At 42.3% G+C, this 21814-nt stretch overlaps 1 protein-coding gene across 2 annotated transcripts in view; it reads left to right on the forward strand.

Annotated features, from left to right (window-relative positions):
* The window catches only part of TSC22D1 (TSC22 domain family member 1), a 143131-nt gene that overhangs the window by 15465 nt on the left and 105852 nt on the right, over positions 1-21814 (forward strand). The gene's annotated exons all lie outside the window — the stretch shown is intronic.

A 21814-nucleotide genomic window follows, 5' to 3' on the forward strand; every position in this document is an offset into this window, starting at 1 on the left:
CCGCTGTTCCCTCCGTTCCTCTCTCCTTTTCTGTCCCCCTCCGCTGTCCCCTCTCTTCTGCTGTGCCTCTCCGCTGTCCCCCTCCGTTTTCCCTCTCCGTTCCCCTGTCCTCCTCCTCCTTCCTTTGTGAATGGATAGAGTCAGCTGACTCTGTCCATTCACATAACTGAAACATTGTAATCTCCTGTGATTACGATGTGTCAGTTTATGAATGGAGAGGAGCCGCTGTCTTCTCTCCATTCATTCTCAGTGCAGCTGAGGCTGCAGAGAAAGTGACTGGGGAATCTCTATCCTCTGTCTCTTTCTCTGTCTCAAGGGGGAGATATCAGAGGTCTGTTAAGACCCCTGATATCTCACCAAAGCCCCCCAACAGGGCTGATTAAAAAAAAAAAAAAAAAAAAACATATAAAGAATAAAAAAAATATTATTGTAAAAAATAAAAATTGTAAAAAAAAAAAAAAAAAAACACACACTTACACCGTTCACCCCCCCCCCCCCCCCCAAAAAAAAACAAAACAAAACACTGTTAAAAAAAAAAAAAAAAAACACACACTGTCACGTGACATTAAAAAAAAGTATCGGTAATCGGTATCGGCGAGTACTTGAAAAAAAGTATCGGTACTTGTACTCGGTCCTAAAAAAGTGGTATCGGGACAACCCTAGTGGTTATCGAACCCTGGACAGTCCCGGTCTGATTGGGAGACAGATTGCACCTCTCCTGGCTCTCTCCTCCTCTCTGCTGCTGTCACTACTCATGTAGCCAGTTCCCTGCATGTTTTTGTACTGGAGACACAATGGGTAACAAACAATCGTGCTTGGGACAAGAGGTTTTGTGGTTAGTAGGGGGATTTGTGGTAGCGGGTTTACACCAGGTGCAGTGCGTAATGCATGCAAAATCACATTCTCGCACAAAAAATGCTCTGCCTTTTGCAGACACGCACAGCTGCTATTATTTCTTAATGGAACTCCCATGCATCTAGCAAATGTGCAGCACATGTGTTTTATGTGCTTTTTGCATCTTTCATATACACAGAGCAACCCATTAAAAGATATGATGTGCAAAAAAATTATTGCGCTCAGACGCACTTTCTGGTGTGAATGAGCCCTCAGACTGTTGTGTCCCGAGATTGTGCACGATTCTAAAGGGTGCCTTGACTAAAAAGGTTCAAACACTGCTTTTAAAGTGTATCTAAGCCTAAAAACAAAAGTGTAATGTTCTAGCTTACTATTTACAGAATATGGTAGCTGCAGTTTTTTATGATTTTTTTTTTTTTTTTTTTTTTTTTTTTTACATGGTCGCTGTGCCAGTAACTCTTCCTATCCTAGGGTGACACCACTCACTGTACTCTATCTTTGAAGGAGCATCATTGTCACCCCAGTACAGAACCCCTTCTGATGTAAACACACACCAAGCAACAGTAGTAACCTAGATTTTGTTAACATATCTTAATGGTTTTCTTGTTGTGATTTGGGTCATCCGATCACGTCTACATGCATGTGCGGCAGAGAACATGGATGCAGATTAGGAAGTTAGCAAAGTGGTGACTCCTGGACTTGCATACTTTTGGGTTTGTCTTTCTTTTAAGGCCCCATTTACACCTGAGAATTTTGCACTTCGAAGCTCCAAAATGCTCAGGGAGAAAAAAAAAAAAAAATCAATGATTCTCGATTGGTGCTGGTTCACACCTCTGCAGGTTTCCCCAGCATCCAATTCGCATAGCAGGAGAATGTGACTGGCTCTCTATGGAGCCAGTTCACATATCTCCGCAGCAGGTCCTGTGCGTTTTGCAGGAAAAACATGTGCCTTTTTTGGTCCGAATTCAGCCCAAATTTGGGCTGAAATTGGACCTGAAATGATGAACTAGCATGCACCGGACCCATGCTGTGCGATGGATGCCGCTCATATGTGAACCGAGCCTAAAGTGATTGTAAAGGCTCTTTGTTATTTTAAAAAGAAAAAAAAATGTTATACTTGCCTCCTCTGTGCAGTTGGTTTTGCACACAACAGCCTGGATTCTCCTCTTCTTGGGTCCCTCTTTGCTCCTAGCCTCTCCCTCCTTTGAGTGCCCCTCAGTCAGCAGCTTGCTACAGGGGACACCGAAGCCGAGTCAGTGCTCTGTGTATCCATTCAGACACGGAACCCTGACCTGACCCCGCCCCCTCTCTCCCCTGATTGGCTGGCTGGCTGACTGACTTTGAATGCCCCAGGAGAAAATGGCGCCGCTGCTCTGTCTCAGCCAATCAGGATTGTCCTGGATGGCTGAAGGGATTGTGGACATCGCTGGTGAGAGAAGCTCAGGTAGGTAATTAGGGCCGTGCTGCTACACACAGAAGGTTTTTTTTATCTTAATGCATAGAATGCGAATTGAATAAAAACTCCAGCAAGATGAGTTAGACCTCCTGTGCCACCCTTATTTCACTTGATTGTCTAAAGTTCATAGACTTAAGATGGCAGACAGACGTTTAGGCGAAAATCGAACATTTAAAAAACAAGTGCTGTATGCATAACATGAATGTTCACCCGGGCACTGGCTTGCCTATAGCTATCTATTGACTTTTGGGTTTCTATAATATCACATCTAGGGGTACTTTAACTATATCAATAGCGAGCACTTTACCGCCTTCCTGCCCAATTGTCAGCTTTCAGCGCTGTCACGCTTTGACAGTTGCGCGGTCATGCAACACTGTACCCATATGAAATTTGTATTTTATTTTTTTTTTACACCGCTTTCTTTTGGTGGTATTTAATCTCCACTGGGAGACAGAAAATTATGGAAATTTGTTTCTTGATTTCTGTTACCACATTTTGTAAATAAAATAATCGTTCTTCATAAATTTTGGCACAAATGTATACTGCTGCATTTCTGTAGGATGTATGTGTGTGATATATATATTCTCTGAAGATGTACAGTGCATCCAGAAAGAGTTCACGGTGCTTCTTTTTACATATTTTGTTATGTTACAGGCAGCCTTATTTCAAAATGGATTAAATTCATTATTTTCCTCAAAATTCTGCAAACAATACACCATAATGACAACGTAAAAGAAGTTTGTTTGAAATCTTTGTAAATTTTATTAAAAATAAAAAGGGAAAAAATTACATGTACGTAAGTATTTGCAGCCTTAGCCATGACACTCAAAATTGAGCTCAGGTGCATTATTTTTCCACTGATCACCCTTGAGTTGTTTCTGCAACTTGATTGGAGTCCACCCCTGGTAAATCCAGTGGATTGGACGTGATTTGGAAAGGTACACATGTCTATATAAGGTTCCAAATTTAACAGTGCATTTCAGAGCACAAACCAAGCCATAGAGTCCAAGGAATTGTCTGTTGAGCTCCGAGAGGATTGTATCTCGGCACAGATCTGGGGAAGGGTGCAGAAAAATGTCTGCAGAAGGTTTGAATGAGCATAGTGGCATCCATCATCCGTAAATAGAAGTGTGGAACCACCAGGACTTTTCCTAGGGCTGGCCACCCGGCCAAACTGAGCGATCGGAAAAGGGGACCTTAGTCAGGGAGGTGACCAAAAACCCGATGATCATTCTGACAGAGCTCCAGCATTTTTCTGTGGAGAGAGGAGAACCTTCCAGAAGAACAACTATCTCTGTAGCACTCCAATCAGACTTGTATGGTAGTGTGTCCTGACAGAAGCCTCCCTTCAGTAAAAGGCACATGACATCCCCCCTGGAGTTTGCCAAAAGGCACCTGAAGGACTCTCAGACATGAGAAACAAAATTCTCTGGTCTGATAAAACAAAGATTTAACTCTTTGGCCTGTATGGCAAGCGTCATGTCTGGAGGAAACCAGGCAACGCTCATCGCCTGGCCAATGCCATCCCTACAGTGAAGCATGGTGGTGACAACCTCATGATGTGGGGATGTTTTTCAGCGGGAAGAACTGGGAGACTATTCAGGAGTGAAGGAAAGATGAATGCAGCAATGTACAGAGACATCTTTGATTAAAACATGCTCTGGGGTGAAGGTTCATCCTCCAACAGGACAACAACTCCAAGCACACAGCCAAGATAAAGTAGTGGCTGTGGGACAACTCTGTGAATGTCCTTGGGTGGCCCAGACTTGAACCCGATTGAACATCTCTGGAGAGATCTGAAAGTGGCTGTGCACCGACGCTCCCCATCCAACCTGATGGAGCTTGAGAGGTCCTGCGAAGAAGAATGGGAGAAACTGCCCAAAAATAGGTGTGCCAAGCATCATACTCAAAAAGATTTGAGGCTCTAATTGTTGCCAAAGGTGCTTCAACAAAGTATTGAGCAAAGGCTGTGTACAGTACCTTGGAAAAGTATTCATACCCCTTGAAATTTTTATAATTTTCTCATGTTACAACCAAAAACGTAAATGGATTTTGTGACAGACCAACACAAGGTGGAACATGAATGTCAAGTAGGAGGAAAATGATAAATGGTTTTCAATTATTTATTTATTTTTTTAACAAATATTTGAAAAATATTTGTGGCGAGCATTTTATATTCAGCCCTTCTAAATCATTACTTTGTAAAACCACCTTTCACTGCATTTACAGCTGCAAGCCTTTTTTGGGGGTGTCTCTGTCAGCTTTGCACATCTAGAGTGAAATTTTTGCCTATTTTTTCCACAAAAGCTCAAGTGATGTCAGATTGGATGGAGAGTGTCTGAACAGCAATTTTCTAGTCTTGCCACAGATTCTCAATTGGATTTAGGTCTGGACTTTGACTGGGCCATTCTAACGCATGAATAAGCTTTTGACCTAAACCATTCCATTGTAGATCTGTATGTTTAGGGTCATTGTCCTGCTGGAAGGTAAACCTCTGCCCCAGTCTCAAGTCTTTTGCAGACTCCAGTGGGTTTTCTTCTAAGATTGCCCTGTATTTGGCTCCATCCATCTTCCCATAAACTCAGACATGCTTCCCTGCCGAAGAAAAGCATCCCCACAACATGATGCTGCCACCACCATGTTTCACGGTGGGGATGCTGTGTTCAGGGTAATGTGCAGTGTTTGTTTTCTGCCACACATAGCGTTCTGCCTTTAGGCCAAAAAGTTCAATTTTGGTCTCATCTTACCAGAGCACCTTCTTCCACAGGTTTGCTGTGTCCCCCATATGGCTTCTTGCAAACAGGACTTTTTATGGCTTTCGTTTAACAATGGCTTTCTGCTTGCCACTCTTCCATAAAGGCCAGATTTGTGGAATACACGACTAGTAGTTGACCTGTTGGCAGATTCTCCTACTTGAGCTGTGGATCTCTGCAGCTGCTCCAGAGTTACCATGGGCCTCTTAGCTACTTCTGATGCTCTCCTTGCCCGGCCTGTCAGTTTTTAGGTGGACGGCCATGTCTTGGTAGGTTTGCAGTTGTTCCATACTCTTTTCCTTTTTTGGATGATGGGTTGAAAAGTGCTCTGTGATATGTTCAAAGCTTGGGATATCTTTTATAACTTAACCCTGATTTTAATTTCTCTCCAACTTTATCTCTGACCTGTCTGTCCTTGGCCTTCATGATGCTGTTTGTTCACTAAGTTTCTAACAAACCTTCTGAGGGCTTCACAGAAAAGCCATATTTATACTGAGATTAAATTAAACACAGATGCACTCTATTTACTAATTAGGCAACTTCTGAAGGCAATTGGTTCCACTAGATTTTAGTTAGGGGAATCGGAGTAAAAGGGGCTGAATACAAATGCATGCCACACTTTTTTTTCACATTTTATTTGTAACAAAAAATTTGAAAAACGTTTATTTTCTTTCCAATTATGTGCCACTTTGTGTTGGTCTATCACATAAAATCCCAATAAAATACATTTTTGGTTTTGGTTGTAACATGACAAAATGTCGAAAATTTCAAGGGGTATGAATACTTTTTCAAGGCACTGTGCATGGGATTTTTTTCCCTTTTTTATTTATTAAAAAAAAAAATAAAAAAATTTGCAAAGATTTCATACAGACTTCTTTCACGTTGTCATTTTGGGGTAGTGTTTGTAGAATTTTGAGGAAACTAATGCATTTAATCCATTTTGGAATAAGGCTGTAACATAACAAAATGTGGAAAAAAGTGAAGCGCTGTGAATACTTTCCAGATGCACTGTACTAACGGCCTATTATTTCTTGAGGCCTGAAAATGCCAGGACCGTACAAATATCCCCAAGTGACCCTTTTATGTGTACCACATATTTGTTAGTAGATTTAATAGAGTTTCTGTCTGCTTAAAGCTGGCATTTAAGGCCAATAGCTTCCCATACTTTGAGTCACTAACCTGGAATGCAGGTATGCTGAATTTTTTTTTTTTCTCATGTACCTGTAGTGCGTTCTCATTTCAGGTCATTGACTCGGAGTTATGAAGCTTATGTGAGTCAGAAAACTAGCATTTGAATGGATATGTAAGTGGTGGCAGGCTTCATATGCCTTTCATGTGCTCTTTTTTTTTTTTTCTTTATACAATTAATTTTTGTTTACCAAAACTGGATTTAGAATGATTTTTGTGCAAAAATTGAGAAAACACCTACTATTTTGTTCTACCTTAAAGTAGAATCCCTGTCTAACACTAACTTATTTAAAATGCACTCTTTTCTAACCTCCTACCTAGGCTGCCTAACCTGTGTTAAAAGGAAAAAATAAGTGTATGCTTAAAGTGTTACTAAACCCAGGAGCCTGCATTCACTATATCTGGTCTCCTACAGTACACAGAACATGGAAATACAATCGTTTTAATAAATATAAACTGCTAAATACTTTTTTTCATCGGTAGTTAGAGCAGTCTTGTGACTTCTATAAGTGTCTGGTTAAAGCTTGTAGGAGGAGTTTTTATTCTACTGAATGTCCTATGAGGCTGCAGGACCCTGACCCTCTGCCTGGACATTGCTGATTGGCCCTGTGTTGATCACATGCACTTGCCCAAGAAAAAAAAACATCTCTCAATACACACCAAACTGAGCATGTGCAGAGTGCCTCCAAGGCTCTGTTCTATCAGGAGATGGTTTGGGGACAGTGGAAGAAGGGGAGGATCAGAGAATACAGTATCAAACAGCTTTTTTACACAATGTGCAGGATTAACTCCTTAGGTTTCACAGTGAGTATAACAAGCCTGATTTACTGCATATACAGACTGATTTTACTCTTGTAGGTTTAGTAACACTTTAACCTACCTTCAGCCCTCTCCAGTCTGGGCATCTGATCCGCAATTCCAGCTCCCCTTTGTCAGTCAGCAGATGCTGCAGGGGAGAGGAGAAAGTGCAGACAACGCCTGGGACATAGGTGCCTATGAGTGGTGGTTTCCCAGTCGTTGTCAACGGCTCTTTTCTCTCCCCTTCAACAGCAGTTCACTGAAACAGGGGATAACATGATCAGAGCAGCCAGAAAATGGGTAAGTATATGCGTTTTTTGCATGGATTAGGCAGCATAGGTAGCAGGAGGGTGGAGGAGACATTTTTAAACATAGTGCTTAGACAGGTGTTCCACTTTAGGCAATCGTCCATAACTGGTTTGAGGGTTTGACTACAGTCACATTTATAAAGTAAGTACACCACATTGGTAATTACCCCCCCCCCCCCGTTCTGATCCGAGGTCCCGTCTGCTCCAGCAATCCTTTGGCTTTACAATGACTTCCCTGCTTTTCACACCTCCATTTATGTACAGCACTCATATTTCATGAACTGCCAGCTTTTCAGGAGTGCACTAGTAAGTGAAGGTGACTACTCAACCTCCCTCTAATACACCAAAAAGGTCATTAATTATGAGCTCCTATTGTCAGTGCGGCCAGACACTAATTAGAAAAATGCATAAAACCTTTTATTTGCCATAAATTCTCCAGTATCCATATAGATAGGTGGCAGGTTCTTTTTGAGTGGTGTACATAGAAAGTGAAAGCTTGAAACTGGTTGGCTTCGTTAGCACAGTCATATTCGAACTGCAGCGTTATGCAAAGTGTTCTAACTTTACACTATTTTGTAACCCTGCAGTTGATTTCCATGTATATACACTGCACCATAGAGGAAGCTGTGGTTGTGTAGCTGTCACATGAACATAAGGCAAAATCTAGGTAGCACGTAAATTCTTCCTTTCTCTTTTTGATTCAATCATTTTCAGTTCTGCCATGTGAAAATGAGGTCCTGTGCATGTTACCAACTAGATATCGTTATTGCAGCCTTCTCCCTGTTATTGGTTGATGCACATCCGGCAGAGACGATCAGTGTTTAGATTACTTATATTTTGAGCAGCAGTGAAGAACGTCTGTAGACTAGTAGATTTTTCAGCAGTAAAGATCAGAAATCTGTTCGTCCTAAACAAGATCTTCAATCCAGATTTCACTTGTATAATAAACTCCAACACACACATAGTAAAATGATTGCTTCATTTTCTTTGTTAAAATATAAATTAAGGTTTGGGAAATGTCGTCCAGTGCTCATGCATGCTGTGGCAGGGGAACCCGAGTCTATGCTATGGGGTGGTGGCTAGGTGACTGATGATTTTATTGAACACAGCATGGTAATCATCGCATGACACGTACACAGAATTTTATTTTTTTTTTTTTTTGAGGCAGTGATATTGCCTATATGTTGTTCCTCTCTCTCTCTTTTTAAAAATTTAAAAGGAAAAAAGCTGCAACCAGTTGGCATGGATGCTGCCATTGCTGATTTCTTCTACTGAATAGATTGTACCCTGAATGTCATGCAGAGTCAGAGGATTCATTACTTGGGGAACTACACATGCAGATAAGGTTCTGAGTTTTGTAATCTGCAAGTTTTTTTGTTCTAGGTTTCAAAGTAGCAACTAGTATTTTCAGTTCATTTTAAGTTCAGCAATGGCAGCCTTGTGTGGTTTATTTTTTCATTCCTGTTTCATACAGCACTCATTGTAGATTGCATAGGTCTTAATGTATCCTTGATGTTTTACAAGCCTCTCTTGTGTATGGGGAAGCTATACTTAATTATATAAGCAGGCTTTGCTTCTTGCTTTCTAATACTAAATGATGGCAATCTATGGGTCAGGTCTGATCTGAAACCTGTGCTGTGTGTAGGTTGCCATTGCTGACCTTTTGAAAATGCTACCTACCAAACAGTTTTGCTGATCTCTGACTGTCATTCAACATGCATGCAGCCACTGAAGTAAACTCTTGATTAGCTTGCTGTTTGGGGTGAGCATACACTGCACATCTACAATTAAATGGCTTAGAGCAGCCACTAAGGGGCGCATAATTGTGGTGTCCAGCCTATCCTGCAAATGGCAGGTCAGAGGGGGACCGAGGGGCCAGCAATTTCTGCAGAGGGCCCCTCTCTATCCCTGTGCGGCATTTGAAATGGAAGGAGTGCTGGTATGCTATTCAGAAGATATGGAATAGCTTGGAGAGATTTATGGAAAATGTTGCAGAAGGTGAATTTACACTTTAAATTTTTCAGAAGAATGTCAGTGATCACCTATTTCTCTAAACAAAGGCTTCCTTTTTATAGCAAAGTTTTTTTAATTGGGCAAACTTTATATTTTAAAAAACCATGGGTACTCAACCGTTTATAGAGCGAGGGTCACTTAAACTGGATGTAAGCCCAATGTCATCCTTTCTAAACTACTGCCATAGGTCTCCCCTCTGTCTGTTATGAGAGCTGAAAAACTGCAGATTCTGTGGGTGGGTCTGTTGTCTGGAGCTCGGTGGGTGGAGTCGTGATGTCAGTAGACTCCCCGCCCACCTCTACACTCCCCTTGTCAATATGCATTTTCTCCTGTGTATTTCTTACACTGAACTTCTGCTATGATCTCTAACATCCAGTGAAAAGACAGGAAAGTAACCACATGACTTCAGCATGCCAAATCATGCCTTGCAGAGCTGCTGAAGAAAGGAGTGGGGGAGGGAATTTAACCACTTCGCATCCAGGCATCATAATTTCTTTCCTATAAAATTACATAGAACCCCCAAACATTATATATGTTTTTTTAGCAGAGACCCTAGAGAATACAATGGCGGTCATTGCAACTTTTTATCTTGCACGGTATTTGCGCAGCAATTTTTCAAACGCGTTTTTTAAAAAAAAAAAAAAGTTTCATGCTTTAAAAAAAAACAAAACAGCAAAGTTAGCCAAATTTTTTTGCATTGTGTGAAAGATGAAGTTACGCTGAGTAAATAGATACCTAACATGTCACACTTCAAAATTGCACACACTAGTGGAATGGCGCCAAACCTTGGTACTTAAAAATCCCCATAGGCAACACTTTAAAATTTTTTACTGGTTACATGTTTTGAGTTACAGAGGAGGTCTAGGGCCAAAATTATTGCTGTCGCTCTAACGTTCGCGGCGATACCTCACGTGTGGTTTGAACACCGTTTTCATATGTGGGCGGGACTTACCTATGCGTTCGCTTCTGCGTGTGAGCTCACAGGGACAGGGGCGCTTTAAAAAAAATTTTTTTTTTTGTTGTTAATTTTACTTTAAAATTTTTTATTTTGACACTTTTTAAAAAAAATTTTTTTTTTTGATCACTTTTATTCCTATTACAAGGAATGTAAACATCCCTTGTAATAGGAATATGACATGATCGGTCTTCTTTACAGTGAGATATGGGGTCAATAAGACCCCACATCTCACCTCTAGGCTGGGAAGCCTAAAATCAAAAAAAAAAAAAACAAAAAAAAAAAACGATCACCGCTTCACAGCCGAAGCGGCGCCGTTTTTTTGAATGCAGAGGCCGGGCGTGACGTCATAACATCGCGCCCAGCCTCCGAACAATCATAGAGACTCCGGCGACCATCTGGTCCGCCGGAAATCTCTATGATGTACATCCGGCGCCAGCGGATCCGCTCTCCGACTCACCGATCGCTGACGTGAGTCGGTAGAAGCACCGGAGGGCGGCGGGGGGGGGGGGTGTCCCCTCTTGCCGCCCGTAAGAACGATCAAGCGGCGGAACCGCTATGATCATTCTTATGGTGTACGGAATCGCCGGCTGAAAATGCCGGTATCTGAATGATGTCTGTAGCCTCAGGCATCATTCAGATATAACCCCCGAAAGTCGAGGCCGTCATATGATGGCCTCCGGATGTCAAGAGGTTAAAAATACTGCATGTCTCTTAGGCTAATGCATGGGATGTAAATCACCTGTCACTCACAGCAGGGGGGAGGATTTGACAAAGTTTTTCTCAGTTTGTCAAGAATTATAAAAGAGGATTGCTCAGAGATGGATTAACTCTGTGTGGCAAGACTGGGCTCAAATGATAGCAAATCTTATACTCTACAATATGATTTTAAAAAAAAATTTGGGTTTACATCTACTTTAACCACTTGCCGCCCGCCATATAGCAAAATGACGTTGGCAAAGTGGTTTCAATATCCTGACTGGACGTCATATGACGTCCACAGGCTATTGAGCCGCTGCACGCCCCCGGGGCACGCATCGCGGCGATCGTTGTTGCGGGGTGTCAGTCTGACACCCCGCAGCACCGATCTAGGTAAAGAGTCTCTGACGGAGACTCTTTACCATGTGATCAGCCGTGTCCAATCACGGCTGATCACGATGTAAATAGGAAGAGCCGGTGATCGGCTTTTCCTCACTTGCGTCTGACAGACGCGAGTAGAGCAGAGCTGATCGGCTGCTCTCCTGACGGGGGGGTCTGTGCTGATTGTTTATCAGCACAGCCCCCCCTCGGATCCTACCCAGGACCACCAGGGAAGCCGCCCAGGACCACCAGGTATGCCCCCTTGACCCCCAGGGAAATACTAATCAGTGCAAAGGCAGCTGCCAATCAATGCCCAGGCAGCTGCCAATCGGTGCCCACTCCAATGCCTATCAGTGCCCATCAGTGCCACGTATCCGTGCCCAGCAGTGCCGCCTATCAGTGCCCAGCAGTGCCACCCATAAGAACCCATCTTTGCAGCCTTTCAATGCCCATCAGTGCCACATATCAGTGCCCGCTCATTGGTGCCACCTCATCAGTGCCGCCTTATCAGTGCAAGAGAAAATTTACTTATTTACAAAATTTTATAACAGAAACAAAAGTAAAAACTTTTTTATTTTTTTCAAAATTTTCTGTCTTTTTTTATTTGTTTAGCAAAAAAACCGCAGAGGTGATTAAATACCACCAAAAGAAAGCTCTATTTGTGGGAACAAAATGATAAAAATTTAGTTTGGGTACAGTGTAGCATGACCGCGCAATTGTCATTCAAACTGTGACAGCGCTGAAAGCTGAAAATTGGTCTGGGCAGGAAGGTGTCTAAGTGCCCTGTATTGAAGTGGTTAAGTGATTTGGTAACAGGTCACAAGCCACAATGAACTATGGGCTTTTACTGCCCCCAAACCGCAAAATGTAAACGAGCCCTTACTGCCCTGAGCCCCCTATAAGAATGCTTTCACATTGATGGGATGGGGTTTACCCGCACCGTGGGTGCAACACAGTGCACCAATGGCTTTCTGAGGCTTAGCTGCACTACGCCACAGACATCTGTTAAATCTTGCGGGTGTGGTGCACTTTCTGAAAGCACACCAAACCCACAAGATATAATAGAACTCTATGGCTCGGTGCAGGAAAGCTGTTGCTGCAATGTGCTGCACCTGTGGAGCACTGTAAAAGCGCTGTAAAGCGGAGCTCCACCCAAAAGGGGAAGCTACGCTTGTTCGCACCCTCCCATCCCCTCCACTGCTGCATTTGGCACTTTTTTTGGGGGGGGGGGGGGGAGGGGAGTACCTGGTTTTGACAGGTTCCCACTTCCTGGTAAGATTGCCACACCATGATCTGTCATAACTCCCCCCTGCCTTCTGGGACACGCACATGCACAGTAGGAAGGCTTCACTGCTGATTTCCCTTACTTGCAATGCTGGCGCCTGCACCCAAAGCTGATGGTCAAATCGGCTTGGGGTGCCGACGTGGTGTCCTTATATTAAAAGTTAGCAGCTACAGTTTTTTTTAGCTGCTGACTTTTAATTTTTTATTTTTTTCCCCCCATTAATAGCCCTTGCAAAACTATTGCTTATAAATGCCCAAACTGCAAAACTCTGATATTACGCCCATTGCAGTGATGCCCAAACTATGATATTTCTTCCCCCCCCCCCCCCCCCCCCCCCCCCCTAAACTGACCTTCCTTCACTTCCTGCATCTGTAGGAATCGTTGGCTGTGGAAAAATGTTGCAGTCCCAGGTGGAGTCCATTTTGTATCACTCCGCCTGGGGCAGGAGCCGTTGCTGTAGAGGAAGCATCGGCTTATGCGGCTCTGCTCCCTCCGATTGCTTCCTCTGCCGTCGGCTCCATCCACAGCACTGATGTTCAGGGATGACGGGTCAGCAACCCGCGATCTGGGTTTGCCGACCAACCATCCCAGAGCAGGAGGTCACATCAGAGGGATGTGGCCTGTGTGCCACTGGTTGGGCACCCCTGTTTTTAAACCATGTGAGACATGTCAGCTGTGAATAAGATAGCGGTGACAGTGGACTTCCTTGCAACTACTGTCTGGCTTAGGCCCACTGTGAAGTAGCTATCACAAGATAGTTCTTCTATACCCTCCTCCCTGATGCTATCATTGTAATCATGTACTTCAGGTGATGTCATTCTTATAGGCATTCATGAAGCTTAAAAAATAGAGGATGTCTAGACATACGAGTACCACGTGTACGGAAGTGCTCTCCTTGTTCTAATCATGCGTTTTATAAGCTGTAATTGCATCCGCTGGCTTCAGCGCCTCTACAGTACACACTGGTAATTGGGAAGGCGTTTGGGATGGAATAGGGAGCTTAAAAACTTACCATGGTGGTTAATCTCACTGCAGGCACATACAGCACTCGGAAGACTGCCTTTTGTTTCTTGTCTTATACTTGTAATCTAGAATGAAGCCAGTGAATTTCCACTGCTGTTCTTTATAAAGGGAATGTTGATGCTCTTGCCAGATGAGAACAAAAGGCCTTTTGCCTAAAGCACCTTTAGTGCTAGAAAGTTTTGCAGCACGTTGCTTTCTGTATCAGTGATGTAGGTGTTCAGTGTATGAAATGATTAAGATTCGGATTGTGTACTGCAGTCCTCATGTATGATATAGTTGTCATGTCGGTACTCTAGCTGTGTATAGCAGTAATGCCTTCAGTCTATATACCAACACTAAACAACACTATATTGCCAAATGAGAGGATCAGTAATCAATACATTGTGTTGTAGTTATTTTTATCAGTTTTGTCCCTTTTCTTTAGATGAACAAGTGGATATTTCATACTTTATAAGTCTGCATGCATTTCTAAAGTAGTACTGTATACAGTTATGATTTTAAAAATTCTATACTCTTTACCAATAAAAAAGCAGTCTTTGAGTGATCCCAGTAATCAAAATATAGTATTGCAGCAGGGCATGATGAGAAGTTACAGCAGGGTCAGATTTGTGTCCAGACCAGGATTTACATGATTGTGTTATCTGAGGAAGTGCCTCAGTCCAGTAGATGGTACACCTAATATAATGGCTGAACCGAAATGGTACCATCCTTCTAAAAAGAAGGCAGACTAAAGCCTCAACAGGGATGAGGTCAGTAATACCTAAAAGGGCCTATTCCTGCCAGTTATATCTATTGCAGTGCTTTTAATGGGTATTATTTTAGGGTGTTTGCATGAGCTGCTTAATTCGACAACAGACCCCCACGCTTTTTTTTTTTTTTTTTTTTCTCTGCGGAATTTTTAATTGCCGGCATTCTTTTGTTTACATTTAAGCTGTCAGCAGGAAATCCCAGTGACGGCTTATGAGTCATTGGTTGTTAGGAACGCAGCGGCCCCACTCCTTTACAACCAGCTTGGCCACAGCTGCGATTTTAGAAGTCGCACCACAGCACTGTGAACCAAGGCTGAAGGTATCCGTATCAATATCGGTGCAACACTAGCTTTTGGCAGTGGAACACAGGGAGGTTGAACTTGCTAAAAGCAAATATACTTTGTACCACACGTGCATTTGCTCTAGATCTAAGAGGAAGCTCTGCTGATTTCTATCATCTGCATTTTTGCTTGCACATGATTGGATTTTTTTTTTTTCCTTGCATGTAATTTAGTATTCTTTGCAAAGTAAAGCTTTACCTCATTTACTAAGCTCTGGAGCAACTACACTTGTAGTGCACAGTTTATTTTAGTAAATCAACCCCATAGTGTATTACGCATTGCTTTGCGTTGGGAAGGTGTGTTGGAGCGCTATTCTTAGTGAATGGCCCTATCACACAACCATATGTGTAACAATATTGTTGCTGGTAAAGGGTCCTTTTGTTTTGCGCAGTAAGTAATGCATTGTTGTGTATTTCGGTTTACTGCGTTGCAGCCCATTCAAAATAACTGGTCTGCAACACACACAAAAATAATGTACCGAGCTGCACAGTGCAGACATGTTGTGAAGGTGTGTTTTAAGCCCTGGAAAGTGTGGTAGGTGCTGGAAAGTGGGGAAAATCAATGATGCACGTGCTATGTACATACAGTGATATACATATTTAGAGAACTGTGCTGGAAGAAGCACTTCTTCGGGTGTTGAGTGAATTTTGCTATTTGATTTGACTTGTGTAGACAAGCAGACCTGTTCCCATAATTCACCGCTGTATGGAACCCAACTATAGCAGTTTAGTTTGAGTGAAAGTATGCATACATTTAAAATTTGGCTTTTTCCCAGAACACAATATTGAAATTAATTAACCCCCCCCCCCCCCCCCCATCTGTTTTAAAGAATGCAGATTTAATAAAGATTGAAGTGCATGCTGTAGTTTTCAGAGCAAGTCAAACACGTTCTAATTGTGCTTCTTGGTGTTTTGGTTTTGAGTTTTTTTGTTTTTTGTTTTTTTTCACACAGTAGTATTGCATTACAAGTGTGTATCCAGGAAAACCTGTTCATGGCAGATTCTGATGACTGCAGCAGCAGTGGCCATACTGATAGCATCTAAGTTTTACGCAGAAACTCATTCTTTAGTGTGTATTTCTTTTCCAAGTATATAGTATGTTTCATGAAAGATAAGAAAAGACTATGGTGTATCTTGCACGTAAATTTTAGGTTTAGGAAGAGGAGCAGTGTTTGTGTGTTTTTTTTTTTTTTTTTTTTCCACGTTAAACTGTTATCCAACACTAAACTTAAAGCCGTGTACCTCACATATATGCATTCTAAAAGTATATTGGAGTGTTTCCTAAACATAAGTATCTGTGGAATGATGGTTATCCAAATAGTTATGAGCCAGGTAGCCAAATTTGTGAATACTGACTACTATAGCACACATGTTTTTTAGCTGTTTACTTGTGTCTTCTGACTGGGCCTAAATCAAAGGCTAAGGACCACGATCCTTATACTGTTCAACCTTTGGCATCAGATGGTAGCGGATGGTGCAGTGAAATGAGACATCGCCAGCGTTTCTTTGCAAACCGATTTTTAGATTTTTTTTTTTTTTTTTTTTTTTTTTTTTTATTAGTGCAATGTCACACAAGTAAAGCAAGCCAATGTTTCAGGGCCACGCAGCATCCCTTTCTCAAGGTGGCATAATCACCTTGAGGAAAGGGACCCTGTGTGGCTCCGAAACATTGGTTTACTTGACGGATGTGACATTGCAGTAAGAAAACAATTTAGGGGCCCTTCCTTGTGACTTTGTTGTCATTAGGAAAGGGCCCTGTATGGCCCAAAAATGCTGGCTTACTGATGTGACATTGCACAATAAACAGGATAATGTTTAGGTTTGCATTGGAGTGCTGGTAATGTCTCATGATTTTAATCTGACAAGTCTATTCCCCTTCACCTAAAAATCTCTGAAGAGAATAAAGTAATGTTTGTGCTGAGCATTCACAATCGCGCATCAGGGGATATATACTAAAACTGGTGTACAGAGAATCCGGTGCAGCTGTACATAGTAACCAGTCAGCTTCTCGGTTTTATTGTCAATGCTTAACTGAACAAGCTGAAGTTAGAAGCTGGTTACTAGGCATAGCTGCACCAGATCTGTGTGAAACAATGTTGGTAAATCTCCCCCATCATGTCTACCAGGTTGATCCAGAGCACTAGTGCAAGCCACAAGCCTGCTACTTCGTTGCAGCCACTAGCATGTTTGTAAGGGCTTCTCAATCACAGGTGATCACTCCATGAGCGATTTTACATGCGGGTGGTCATGATTAGCTATGTGAGCTGTCTGCCTCTTAATTGCTTTAAGTGGGGCTTCCACCTGTAGCTAATCGCTGGGAACCCCCACTAGGTCTTCAGTTTCTAGTTGCTAACTGTGCCATTTTAAATATGTGAATGGGGCCTAAGTAAATTAAATAATTCAGCTGTTTGAAAGTGATTAAAATAGGGTTTGGTTACGGTATAACTTTTAACCACTTCAGCCCCGGAACATTTTACCTCCTTCCTGACCAGAGCACTTTTTGCGATTCGGCACTGCGTCACTTTAAGTGACAATTGCGCAGTTGTGCGACCTTGCAGCCAAACAAAATTGACGTCCCTTTTTTTCCCCACAAATAGAGCTTTCTTTTGGTGGTATGTGATCACCTCTGCGAATATTTTTTTTTTTGCGCTATAAAAAAAAAAGCGTCAATTTTGAAAAAAACGCAATATTATGTACTTTTTGCTATAATATCCCCCAAAAAACATAAAACACACATTTTTTTTTTCCTCAGTTTAGTCCAATATGTATTCTTCTACATGTTTTTGGTAAAAAAAAATCGCAATAAGCGTATATTGATTGGTTTGCGCAAAAGTTATAGGGTATATTTTTTTTTTTGGCTTTTTTTTTTTTTTTTTTATTAGCAATGGTGGCGATCTGCAATTTTTATCATGACTGCGACATTATGGCGGACGCATCACACTTTTGACACTATTTTGGGACCATTCTCATTTATACAGCGATCAGTGCTATAAAAATGCACTGATTACTGCGTAAATGACACTGACAGGGAAGGGGTTAACCACTAGGGGGCGATCAAGGGGTTAAGTGTGTCCTAGGGAGTGATTCTAACTGTGGTGGGGGATGGGCTACAGCTCGCATGACAGCGATCACTGCTCCTGATGACAGGGAGCAGTGGTCTGTCATGTCACAAGGCAGAACGGGGAAATGCCTTGTTTACATAGACATCTCCCCATTCTGCAGCTCCGTGACATGATCGCCGGGAGACCGGCGGATATCAAGTCCGCGGGCACGGTCACACTGTACGTGTCTCGCGCGTGTGCCCGCTAACCCCACCAATTAAATGGGACGTACAGGTACGCCCATTTGCTCACCGCTGCCATTGTGCCGATGTATATCGGCGTGCAGTGGTCAGCAAGTGGTTTTTAAAGCTCAAACTTACCTGAGCCCCATCTTAATTCAGGGATGTGCACAAAAGCCTCGGCTCTCTAGGGAAATCTCTCTCCTCAGCTATCTATTACAGCAAGTGAACCAATGAGGAGAGTTAAGGCGTGAGCTGTGGTTCTATGTGAATAGCCACGCAAAGCAGCGGCTCAGGAGCAAGCCTGCTTGGGTGCCCCCATTGCAAGCTGCTGGACAGGAGGAAGGAGCCAGGAGATCCAGTGGGGGACTTGAGAAGAGGAGGGTTGGAGCTGCTCTGTGCAAAACCACTGCACAGAGCAGGTACACTATCTGGATATGTAAAAAAGGCTTCCGTGCCACATCCCTATATTTAACTTTCAAAAATGAGAGGGGAAAAAAAAAAAAAGTACGTGGGACTTTGGAGGCACATCATGTTACAATAAAATACAATTACTTTATTAGTACATAACATCCATAAAATCTTTACAACACAGTGTACAGAGTTAAGTATGAAATGGAAATACAAACATTTTAAAATACAGTTTCAACTTATGACCAGATTGTGCAACTTTATCATAAGATACTGATGTCTTATGGTCCAACGTGTTTTATGGATGTAATCCACTTCTTCAGGAGCCAGCAGTATCTGAAATTATTCATAAAATAATAACAAAATCATACAGTGTCCCCAATTCCATCTGGGATCAGGTAAATGACATGTTTGTTGCTTTTGAAAAAAATAATTTAAAAAAAAACCCTTTTTAATATCACTTTAGGGAAGTTTTACCAAGTTCTTGAGGACCCCTACGGTTTTAGAGGTTGTTCTAGAGGATTGTCAGTTTGTTTAGTTGGTTCTTTATTGAGGAAGCAACAGGCATGGGTGTTTCAGGAATATACAGTATGTATTGGAGACAACCAGAAGGTTTAAAGATAGCCACCGTTCTTTCCACTGGTGAAGTGAAAACTGGACAAGCGCAATTATCTCTTAAATAAATTGGATTAATTGAAGTGGAGAAGATTAGAACCTGCTTAATTGGTTTTCAAACTAGTGTTTGAGCTGGGTGCATGTCCCCCAATGAATGCTGTGGTTATTAATGATTCTGCTAAGACTGATTAATTGGCACAATGGTAATTACAGTGGATGTGGTGTCTACTGTGTGTGTGTGTGTGTACATGCATTACACATATAGAAAAAGCTTCTTTATAATTACACAGTATATTTTATTAGTAAGAAGAGGAATTGCCAAGTAGTAACTAGAGATGCCATCCATAGAAGCCAGAATATGGTGGTAAATGTAGCGTGCTTGTTATAAGTTAGGATTTCCATTAAAGTTATTTGTTCAGCGTTTGACCAGATACGCTATGCTATATAAATTATTTACATTTATAGCAGTAATAATGCTTCTATGGCATCTATTTTATAGAGACTTGTCAAAGCTGGCTAGGTTTACCATTAGTCAGTATATTTTACAGTAGTTCCTACTGGTGCACCTTTTGATCCTGTGTTTTGCTTTAGGCACAATCTGTAAGACATCCTTGCTCTTTTATTCCTAAGAGAGGTTTGTTTTCAAGCAAGCATGTTTTACATTGAAATCCATGAAAATTCATAAAAACATGCCTCAGCCATGGGTATCCCAGTGCAACTTGTATTGCATATTATTATTATTTTTTTTTCCTTCCATTAAATGGATTTTAATCGAATCGGTGTGTTTTCAGATACACAGATGGTACTACAGTCTTAACCATTTCAGGCCTCATGCACATAGGACATAAATAAACGCTGCTTTTACAGGCATTTGATGCGTGTTTTTTTTTTTTTTTTTTTCCAGCCTCTGAACACTACTGTTAGCCTGTGTGACCGTGCACACATAGGTGTTTATAGGTGTATTAGAGGAGCATTTTAGAGACAGAAAAAACATCCCATCACCTTCACATTCAGGAGAGGGATTGTTTGTTTGAGAAGGCAAAATGCTTGACTCGCCTAAACTTGTGTAAATGTAGATGCGTTTAGCGCTTGAGCGTTCGTTGATTTTAATTATTATTATTATTATTATTATTATTATACAGGATTTATATAGCGCCGACAGTTTACGCAGCGCTTTACAACATTAGGGCAGACAATACAAGTACAATACAATTCAATACAGGAGGAATCAGAGGGCCCTGCTCGTTAGAGCTTACAATCTAGGAGGGAGGGTCAAGTTATACAAAAGGGTAATAGCTGTGGGGGATGAGCTAATGGAGAAAATAGTGCAGTTATTAGATGGAGGCAGGATAGGCTTCTCTGAAGAGGAAAGTTTTCAGGGATCGCCTAAAAGTGGATAAATTTGGAGACAGTCTGACAGATTGGGGTAGGGAATTCCAGAGGATGGGCGAGGCTCGGGAGAAGTCCCGGAGGCGGATATGGGAGGAGGTGATGAGGGAGCTAGAGAGCAGGAGGTCTTGGGAGGAACGGAGATGGTGATTAGGTTGGTATTTTGAGACTAGGTTAGTGATGTAGCTGGGGGCAGAGTTGTGGATGGCTTTGTAACTTATTGTTAGTATTTTGAATTTAATTCGTTGGGCGAGTGGCAGCCAATGGGGGGATTGGCAGAGAGGGGTAGAAGACACTGAGCTGTTTGTAAGGTGGATAAGTCTGGCAGCAGCATTCATGATGGACTGCAGGGGGGATAGTCTGTTTAAAGGTAAGCCAATGATGAGTGAGTTGCAGTAGTCAAGGTGAGAGATAACCAGGGAGTGAATCAGGAGCTTTGTGGTTTCATTGGTTAGAAAGGGACGTAGTTTAGAGATGTTGCGGAGGTTGAGGCGGCAAGCTTTGGAAAGTGATTGGATGTGGGGCTGAAAGGAGAGTTCAGAATCTAGGATAACACCTAGCACCCTGACATGTGGGGACGGGTGGATGGTTGTGCCATTGCTCTTGACAGAGAAGTCAAGGGAAGAGGCACGTGGGGGAGGAAATATTATAAGCTCAGTTTTGGACAAGTTGAGTTTGAGGAAGTGGTGTGACATCCATACAGATATGTCGGTTAGTAAGTTAGTGATGTGTGAAGAGACTGATGGAGTGAGTTGAGGGGTGGAGAGATAGATTTGCGTGTCATCAGCATAGAAATGATATTGAAAGCCGTGAGAGGCTGACCCAGGGAAGAGGTGTAGATTGAAAATAAAAGAGGTCCAAGAACAGAACCTTGGGGGACCCCGACAGAGAAGGGAAGAGGAGTGGAGGAAGTAGAATTGTAAGTGACACTGAAGGTGCGTTGGCATAGGTAGGATGAGAGCCACTGAAGAGCACAGTCACGGAGACCGAGGGAGTAAAGTTTTTTTGAGGAGGAGGGGGTGGTCAACCGTGTCAAAGGCAGCTGAAAGATCCAGAAGTAGGAGTACAGAATAGTGTCCATTGGTTTTTGCAGTTGGTAGGTCATTTGTGAGTTTTAAAAGAGCAGTTTCTGTGGAGTGTTGAGGGCGGAATCCAGATTGAAGGGGATCAAGAAGGTTGTTTTTAATGAGGTGGTCACTCAGTTGGTTGTAAACCAGGCGTTCAAGGAGTTTAGAGGAAAAGGGGAGCAAGGAGATAGGGCATAGGTTGTTAAGATTGGTAGGGTCCAAGGACTGCTTTTTGAGTATGGGGGTGAC

Source organism: Aquarana catesbeiana, linkage group LG02 (assembly GCF_042186555.1).
Source record: "Aquarana catesbeiana isolate 2022-GZ linkage group LG02, ASM4218655v1, whole genome shotgun sequence".
NCBI classification, from domain to species: domain Eukaryota; kingdom Metazoa; phylum Chordata; class Amphibia; order Anura; family Ranidae; genus Aquarana; species Aquarana catesbeiana.